This window comes from Kogia breviceps, chromosome 5 (genome assembly GCF_026419965.1).
Source record: "Kogia breviceps isolate mKogBre1 chromosome 5, mKogBre1 haplotype 1, whole genome shotgun sequence".
NCBI classification, from domain to species: domain Eukaryota; kingdom Metazoa; phylum Chordata; class Mammalia; order Artiodactyla; family Physeteridae; genus Kogia; species Kogia breviceps.
The window spans coordinates 135,524,503-135,534,220 of NC_081314.1; the positions used below are offsets into that span (position 1 = coordinate 135,524,503).

Sequence of the window (9,718 nt, forward strand, 5' to 3'; positions counted from 1 at the left end):
CATTAATATTTAATACTTGGAAATTCATTTTGGAGGACAAAAATGAAGAGTCACAAGTAGTTTCAATCTTTAGAAGGCTTTTTAGAAGGCCAAAGCTATGCCTCTAACTAAATAAAAAAGAAAGATGGTACCATTTTGATCTCCACCCTTAGAAGGAATGCATACCCCAGCAAAGCCAGACTCAGATACACATGCAGTGTATACCAGGAAGGAGGGACATCCTTGGCTGTGATGGGATGGTCATTAATATAAAATGGTCATAGCATTTGTTCCATGACTAGTTTATAGGCTTTGTGTTGTAACAAAAAACTAGGATAACACCCGTAAATACAATGTGTAGGAAACTATGCAACTGCAATTACAGAAATGAAGATTGAGGTAATACTATGCAAATGAGGGAGCAGACATGTAGGAATGCTGACCTTGTAGCTGTAAACACGTATTTCTGAGAGTATACAAATGCCACAGAATACTGTCAGTCTAATTCAGCTGAACTCACATCCCCTGTCAACATGTCCTACAACTGCTGCTCTGGAAGCTTCTCCTCCAGCTCCCTTGGGAGTCATCTGTGCTACCCAGGCTCCTTCTACTCCAGCAACCTGGTCTATAGCACTGACCTCTACTCTCGCAGCACCTGCCAGCTGGGCTCCTCTCTCTACCGTAGCTGTCAGGAGACCTGCTATGAGCCCACAATGTGCCGGGCATTTGGTGTGGTGTCCAGTCCTTGCCAGACATCCTGCTACTGTTCGACGACCTCCACCCTCTACCATCCCTGCTAGACAATATATGCTGGGTCTCTGGGCTTTAGGTCCAGCAGAGGCTGTTCCCTGAGCTCTGGATCCAGAAGCTTCTACTCGCTGGTCTGTGGATCCAGTGGCTTCAGACACCTGGGTTATAGAGTCTGGGGCTCTCCTACCTTGGGCTATGGATCCCGATCCTGCCACCCAACCTATTTTGATTTTCAGCCTATCTGTGGATCTGGCTTCTAAAGATCAAGTTATTGAATGTCCAGATCTTTTCGCAGAATGACAACTATTTTATTCTCACAAGAAACAACCCGCTTCATGGTCCCCAAAGACTGGCTGTTCACTCACTCTGCGGCCACCCAACCTAACTTACAGACTGGGTCTTGTAGAATGTAAAACTAAGTGACAAACCTAAACTTTAAATCATATACTTGCATTGGTGATGGAAATCATCCAATTATTCGATATCCTTCAAAATTTAACAGTATCTAATTATCTTAAGTAAATAAACACATTTATTCTGGCATCCATATATGTTATTATTATTAGACTTAGTATAAATAAACATCTCAAGAGCTATAAAAGCCTTGTTCTTTAAATCATGTGTCCTTATATCTCTCTTCACAGGAGAAGAAAAGCACAAAAGTTAGTGGATATATACGGAATGCAGAGAGAAAGAATAAAATTTAGATAAACGGCTAGGTTTGTACATAAAACAAAAATTAAATATAAATCTAACTTGTGTCTGTATATTTTCAGAAAATACTAAATATAAAGCTTAAATAAATTCTATTAAGTTCATCCAAAGTTGGTTGGTAAAAGTGACCGAATTTTTGAGTCTCAGTAAGTACTTTTCCATGAAAGTCATTTTTTTACAGCATGTAAGAAGGAAGCCAATTATTCTTGTTGTGAAGAACTTTGATTCAGGATGTGTGGGTTTTTATCTCTATGCTTTCCAGTGGCTCAGGCTATATATGGCTGAGAACCACAACATTTATGTCAGCAAAAAATGGATATCTTTTACTTTTTTTTTATAGTCATGTGCTAATCTTCTTTATAGGACACAGATTTCAGAAAATGGTACATTGCTGTTGGACACATTTTGAAAAGGAGACAAATCTAATAATAAAAGGGCATTATCTTTGTGATGAGCTAAATAAATGTTCAAAGAGATTTTCAAGTCATTATTTCTTTAGAACTTTAAATAGCACTCAGAGGAACATAAATTTTGTGTGCTACAGGTTTGTTTGTTTGTTTGTTTTTTAAACATGAGGCAATGGAAGTTCAAAGGGACTCAAGATCCGACCAAAGATCCCGGTCTTAGAGAGAAATTGATGTTCACAATTTTCCTAAAAGATGGAACCTGCTATGAAAAGCAAAAATAGAAGTAGTATAGGATAGAATAGAAAAAGTTTGGAAAAATAAGATGGAATGGACAAAGCAGAGAGATATAAAGTTACCTGGTATGTTCAGGGAATATTGGGGCAATTATGGGCAATTAAGTCATTTGGTAAATAGGTTTAGATAGCATTTCTAATGGCTGCACATTACTCCATCTTTTTTTTTTTTTTTTTTTGGCACGTGGGCCTCTCACCGCTGCGGCCTCCCCCGCCGCGGAGCACAGGCTCCGGATGTGCAGGCCCAGCGGCCATGGCCCACGGGCCCAGCCGCTCCGCGGCACGTGGGATCTTCCCGGACCTGGGCACGAACCCGTGTCCCCTGCATCGGCAGGCGGAGTCTCAACCACTGCGCCACCAGGGAAGCCCATCCTGCATCATTTTGAAGTTTGAGTTTTGAATGACATTAATCCTAGGTTTCCTATCCGCCTATTAAATTTACTGGAACAGACTTCCAGTGATAACTCTCACACCAGATTTCTTGTCTATTCTAAATAATTTTGCATATATTGTAAAATAAATATCTTTACCAACCATCCTTATACATAGAAGTGTAACATGGTATTATTTACCAAGTATAACTTTTGTCAGCATCAGAGTGGGTAGTTCAAATCACTACTAGAATGCTAGTAAAACTGGATAAAATAATCTGTGCACAAACACTGGAGCATTACCAGGCTAAGAACTGCTAGATCAAAGTTAGGAGAGGTTTTAAGTCAAAAGAAATGTTGGCATTTGGGCTGATTTCTTCCTAGAGTTACCCACTAAATCCAAAAACATCAATGGGTTCATAGTGTGAATGAACAGAATTAGACTCCCATGGCATTGTAAGGAACTGGAGATATTGGTAAACATTCTAGGATTTTGAAACATTATAGGATTTTAAAGACTCCACTAGAATTTTTAGGGTATGGAAGCAGAATATGTTTCACAGGAACTGAAGTCAACCTTTGAATTACATCAATCTTGATGATATGTCTATATTAGTAATCTTACCCCAGCTTGGTACCTCCAGAGTAAATTCTTCTGCAAACAGACCTCAAATTACCTATAGTAATTGATTAAAAACTATCAACACTACAAAAAAAGCAAGACAAGAACAAGAGACAACATAGAGTACAAACAAGTCTACAGGAGATCCAGATAATGAACATATTAGAAATATACACAAAAATAATTGTGGTTATTTTTCTTAAGAAATTAAAGACAAGCTTAAGAATTTTGACAGAGTGCTTGAATATATAAAGATGAAAATGAAAAATTCCAAAACTGTAAAATACAGTAACTAAAATGTACAAAACTCAAATGACTTCAAAGGCAAACTAAAAGAGCCTGAAACTATGGGCCAATATCCCTCCCAGCTGAAATAAAATATAATAATGAGCTCAGATCAGGGAGCGTCAGGATACCTGGTCAAAGTACAGGCAAACTAGAGGTTCAATAAAGCTGATTAAAATTAGATGACATATATACACTAATATGTATAAAATGGATAACTAATAAGAACCTGCTGTATAAAAAATAAATTAAATTATATTAAAAAAATTAAAAAAATATTAGAGACAGTGCCTGCCTAACTCAGTTATTAGAGGAATATTACTGATAAGCCCTTGACCCATCTAACATGCAGAAAAAAGGACTTACATTCTCCTGAAAACATTAAATCAAAATATTTTCATATATATATTTGTATGTATATATGTGTATCAATTACATAATTATATAATCATATGTGTACAAAAATATAAATATTTATACTACAAGATACATTGTTCTTTTATATACAATGTCATAATGCAATAAAACATTACAAAAAAAAGTCAGAAAGCATGTAAGTGTTACTACCCCCATCAAAAAAATAACAATCATTAAGAAGAAATTCACATTTAACACACTTATTAGAATTAGTTGGCTAAAATGCCCATGATGAATATGTGAATAATTTAAGAAAAAGATGGATATAACTAATAAATATATAGGGAATTTTAAGAGATATGTACATTTAAAAACAACCACAACAACCTAATGGATATTCTCAAACAGAAAAATAAAGATTTAAAATTTTTTAAAAAGTCAACCTATATCAGCTCAAAATATCCTCCAAAAATAAAAATAAATAAAAACGTTTTCAGAAAAATTTTATCCTCAAAAATTTTCTGTAAAATAATTAATTTGACCCTGCCTGATTTGATTGACAATTTCTAGAAGTGGGTGCAGTTGAAAAAGTACTATAATCTATCGATAACACTTCTCATATCAGAAAGAATTGGATCCATATCTAAGGAATACAGACTCACAAACAAAAAAATTGCAAGTCAATATTTCCACAGTAAAGACCACACATATTTTGGAAATGCCCAGTTTTATAATTAAGTTCTTTTCTTAAAAAAAAAAAAAAAAACACTGCCTCTGGAAGCCTACACTGTACAGAATAATCAATACAAAACTGGAGCTGGTTGACCAGGTTCTGAGTTCCTGGCAAGTCTCCTTCAACTGATGACCCTCATCATTCACTTTAATACAAATGTAGAATGAAAGATGAAAATAAATTAGTAAAGAATGAGGCCATGAGCCTCTTTGATTGGTACAGAGGTTATGAACTAAGATTCTATACCCTTTGAAAACAAATGGATTAACTTTCCACTTTGTCTAAGTGTAGTTCTGCTCCCTGCTCATCCTGTGGTTACTCTTAAGTTTGCCAACAGGACTATTTTGAGGAAGTGTTTGGAAAAGAGGGAGAATGAGGAAGGCTAAGATATTTACCTCGCTTACTGGAAAAAATGAAAAAAAAATTAATTTTGCTTTGGAATATAGAAAAATAAATATTTTTCCAAATAATTATGTAAATTTTGTGAAGCTATTGGTCACTTCTTTTCTTAAATGATGTTTCTTTTAAAAATTAAAATAATTGATTTTCTCAAAATCTAAATTTTGACCTTGTTTTGTTTCCCTTGTTTTATATTTGACTTCTATTTCATTGATTTCTGTTCTTCCCTTTCTTATTTCTATCTTAAATTTACTTTCGGTTTAAATTGCTATTTTTTTCTAAGTTCCTCATATACAGTACTAAAAGAATTGATTTCAAGCTTTCTTGAATTGTTATATATACTTTAAAATCTAAAGTTTTCCTTCTAAACAGCTGTACCTCTCAAATTTTACTGGGTTATATCATCATTATGCATTTTAAAATATTTCCAAATTTTCATCCATTTTTTTCTTTGATGTTTGAATTTTTATGAATGGTGTTAATTAATTTACAGCCATATGAGGTTCTTTTTATTTAAAATTTGTAGTTTATTTTTATCTTATATCTACTGATTTCTCACCTTTTAAAAATGTATTGCCAGCAGTAAACTGAACAATAAACCAAATTTTAAAAGTCTAATGTCATCATTTGCAATAGCATTTATTTCAATAGATTTTCTCCTCAAAATGAAATTCACATGAATTAAATGTAATAAACCCCTTAATCCAAAAACAATGTGGTGGTTTGTTATCTGTTTATTTTCTAATTTTGTTCTCTTGTCCATTTGTGGGATTAAAACAAAAGATCAATATTCCCCTGTGAATGCGCTTTGAAATCCTAACTCTGTGCAAGGTCTTAACTGATGTGTTTAGAATTTTAAGTGTCTTAATATGATAATTTCCTGGAATTTCATTGAAGGCACAACTTTCTCTGACTATAAATCTCCAAAGCAGAGGAGAGCTGAATTCACTCATGAACAATTGACTATGTGTTTGTATCTGCAGAAGGACAGAATTAGGAAAGCAAGGAAATAATTTAGTTCATATGTTCTGGTTCATACGAAAAAAAAGTAAATGAAGGACTAGTATACATTTGTAAACTTGGGAAAAAAATGCTTATGATCTTTCATTGATAATAATTGAATTAGCCTCATTTTGGTTGGCAAAAGTATCTGAATTTTGCCTTTCAACAACCAGTTTCTAGTCTGATTCATTTCTCTTAAGTGTATGTAAGGAGATTCTCTCTAAACCTAGGTGAGATAAAACCAAAACAGATATATGGGCTGCTCTAGAAACTCTAGAAGGGTCAGGTTCAGAAGACATGTGTTTCATCTCAATGCCTTCCCAAGTCTCAAACTCAAAGCAGCTGAAAATGAGCTTCTAGAACTGCCCATATGTCTGTTCTGGTTGCATCTCACCATGAAATTTGATACTATTTGATTTTTTAGGGTTATTTTCTAAGTTTTTATAAGTATACATATAATTTCAGGAAATAATAAGTTGCTAAAAATATAACTTGCTGTAAATGAGCCAAACGTAAAAATAAAATGCTATCTTTGTGCAGAGCCAAGGAATCTAAAGAAATTTCCTAAGCGTTATTTCATTACACCCTCAAGCAGACCTGTGAGGAATTTGCTCATTATAGTTTAAGGTCCTTTTAGCATTTAAGAAAAGAGAGGCTCAAAGAGAACCAGACTTGCCAAAGACAGCATTTCTTTAAGGAAATGAAAATGTCCCACTCTCTTCCTAAATACATTAAATATAAGTGACACAAGTAACTGTATAGATCCCCAAGCTGAACTTACTTATTGTATAGATGTAGAACTTGAGAACGAGAAGCATTCATTTCTCCGTCTCTCGGGAAGTTAATGGTAAGGCTAACAACAGAACTCCTAATGCCTATTTCATTTTAATGGAATTTCAGTTGTGCTACATGATCTCATCTTCTCTCCCCTTTAGTCACTTCTCTCTCTTCTTCTCCTCTCCATTATCATCACTATTAGAATGCTTGGGGGATATTCATGGTTTTTAGACTGTTACTGGGAAATCGAAAGGGATCAAAATAATGAGAGAAAATACAGAAATTTTATTTGGCATCCCTGACAGAAATTGAAATAATAATGTCGGATTGCTCCCCTGTGAACGTAATCTTATTTTGTTCATAACTTCCATAAGCTTTGAAAACGTGGTAATCCAAGTTATCCCCATATGCAAATGCCCACTTTGGTTAAGTAGGAGCATCCTCTGATGATTAAAAATTACCTGCATAGTTCAGATGTGAAAGTGGTTCTCTGGCCTCTGGAAGTACTCTAGTTAAAAAGCAAACTTCTTGTTAAAGAAGAATCAGGGATAGTTTCAATAATATTTATACAGCCATAAAGTGAGGTACTCACACACAACTAGTAATTATAACGTTGGAAAGAATAAATTTGTAATATCCCAACTGGTGATGAAGTTAAATATAATAAAGTCTCATTTAAAGATATAAGTATCAAAATATAAAAACGTTTATCACTATTTCTCAAGAAACTGTCCCAATCCCATACAACAGCTGCTCTAGAAACAGCCAACCCCTACCTCTGAAACTGAGCAGGACCCTGTGGAGTTCCTGGGCACAAAAGCCTTTCTGTGTCCCCTTCCCTGAGTTCCAAAGGGCAGGTTCAAACTCTTGCTAATCAGGGAAGGGAGGGGATGCAGAGATAAGGGAAGAGCAGTCAAGAAACACCGGGTGCAGCCTTGGGGCACGGTCCTGGTTCCCCCTCAAGGGAGACACATAACAATATCTTTGAGCTCTTCTGCAGAACTAAAACCACCACCAAATGGAAGATGTTAACTACTTGATGAAGCATTCTTCATTCCAGAGAAGGTCACAGTTCAAACCCCATCACCTGACGCCAGATGATCTCTGGATTGAGGGAATGTGGGCCCTGCATGCACCACAATCTCTATCAGTAACCCTGCCCCTTGATTATAAAACTCCTTACAACCACTCCCCTGCCCCCCAGTTCTCGGGACACACAGTTTTGAGGGCACTAGCCTGCTGTGGCCCCTTTGCCTGGCAAAGCAATAAATCTATTCTTTTCTACTTCACCCAAAACTCTGTCTCTGAGATTTAATTTGGTGTCAGGATACAGAGGCCAGATTCAAATCTTTTTTTTTTTTTTAACATCTTTATTGGAGTATAATTGCTTTACTATGGTGTGTTAGTTTCTGCTTTATAACAAAGTGAATCACCTATACATATACATATATCCCCATATCTCCTCCCTCTTGCGTCTCCCTCCCACCCTCCCTATCCCACCCCTCTAGGTGGTCACAAAGCAACGAGTTGATCTCCCTGTGGTATGTGGCTGCTTCCCACTAGCTATCGATTTTACATTTGGTAGTGTATCTACGTCCATGCCACTCTGAATTTATCAGGATCAAGATAAGGTTCTCCCTATATTCCAGCAACAGTGATTCTGGGTCTTCAGTTCCCTACAAAAGCAGCCCTGCTCTCTACCAGATTCCCATTATTTCTTTCATAGATCCTGCCCCAGCTAGACTTCTGATTTCCTCCTGCTGCATTCCTTGTCCATCTGTTACACTCAATGTCTCTATGAAATTTGAACTTAGGGGTTCAGCTGCCAACCTCCTGCTGCCAAAGCAACTTTATTTCCAGGAATTGCCAGTCATCTTTTTACCAGCCAGCATGTGGTTCTTACTTCTGGGGATTAATGTATTTAGTTTCCCAGGAAACTCATCATGAGTCATTTCCATGCAATTGATTTCACCAAGTTTTATTTATTTATTCTTGTCACATTAGTGATTATAGGTAACAGCTTTGTTCTCCCCAGCCTTAACTCCCATATTTTTTATTAGTCATGCCTCAGTAGTACCTTGTCAAACATCTTGTCAGCACCAGTCCTCAAAATAATATTCATTTAGCTCTGTTATTAGGGAATGCATGATGAACAAATGTCCTATTACATTTTCTTTTCAGGGAGAATCCATTCATTCATATACTTCTCTATATTAAGAAAAATTTAAAACGGGTTATTAAGTGGGATTCCCATTTCTCTGAACTTACCAACTAGCAAGGTTAACCAAATAATGATTTAATTACAACAATAAGTAAAGCTGTAAAAGAGCAGTTCTTCAACTTATAAGTACATTTAACAATGAGACCTTAATAACAATCTGAGATGTTAGCAAAGCTTCCCAGAGAAACTATTTTATAAGCTAAGTCTGGAGAATGAGTAAAAATGGCTTGATCCACGTGAAACTGGAGCAAAGATACCCAATTAGATGATTGTACCAATTTGAACAGAAATAATAAAACCTATAATTAATGAAGTCAGCATATCCACATGTACCCATCCTATATTGCTATCTCTGTCTCTCATTTCTACATAAATTTCTCCTTTTAGTATAAACCAATTGAACTTCAATTCTTCCCTGAACACGTGTGTATTTTTCCCCTCTGCTTTGGTCATTTCACTTCATCTTCATATATTTCCCCTATCTATTCTCATAGCTTTTATGTTTTCTATATTTAAGAGGGTCTCAACGTTTAGATTCATTTTTAAATGCCATTTCCTTTATAATTCTTACATCATCGAATAAAAGTTTTCTTTCCATCTTCTGAAATTGGAACTGAACTGAGTTACAGTGAAATGTAAAGAGTGAGGTAATAGGGATAATATGGTAGAGTGAGTATGGCAATCTTGAATTAGACATTTAATTAGTCAATTTCTATGTGTAAAGACCCATTTCCTGATCTCAGGAGAGTTTGAAAATGGAATTCCCAGGGTCATGGGGATAACAGAGCAGGGATTTTGTTGCAAATGT

General features: G+C 35.6%; 1 pseudogene; it reads left to right on the plus strand.

Annotated features, from left to right (window-relative positions):
• The first annotated feature begins 488 nt into the window (after nucleotides 1–488).
• On the plus strand, nucleotides 489–8,655 carry LOC131756912 (keratin-associated protein 13-1-like; annotated as a pseudogene).
• The last annotated feature ends 1,063 nt before the right edge of the window (nucleotides 8,656–9,718 follow it).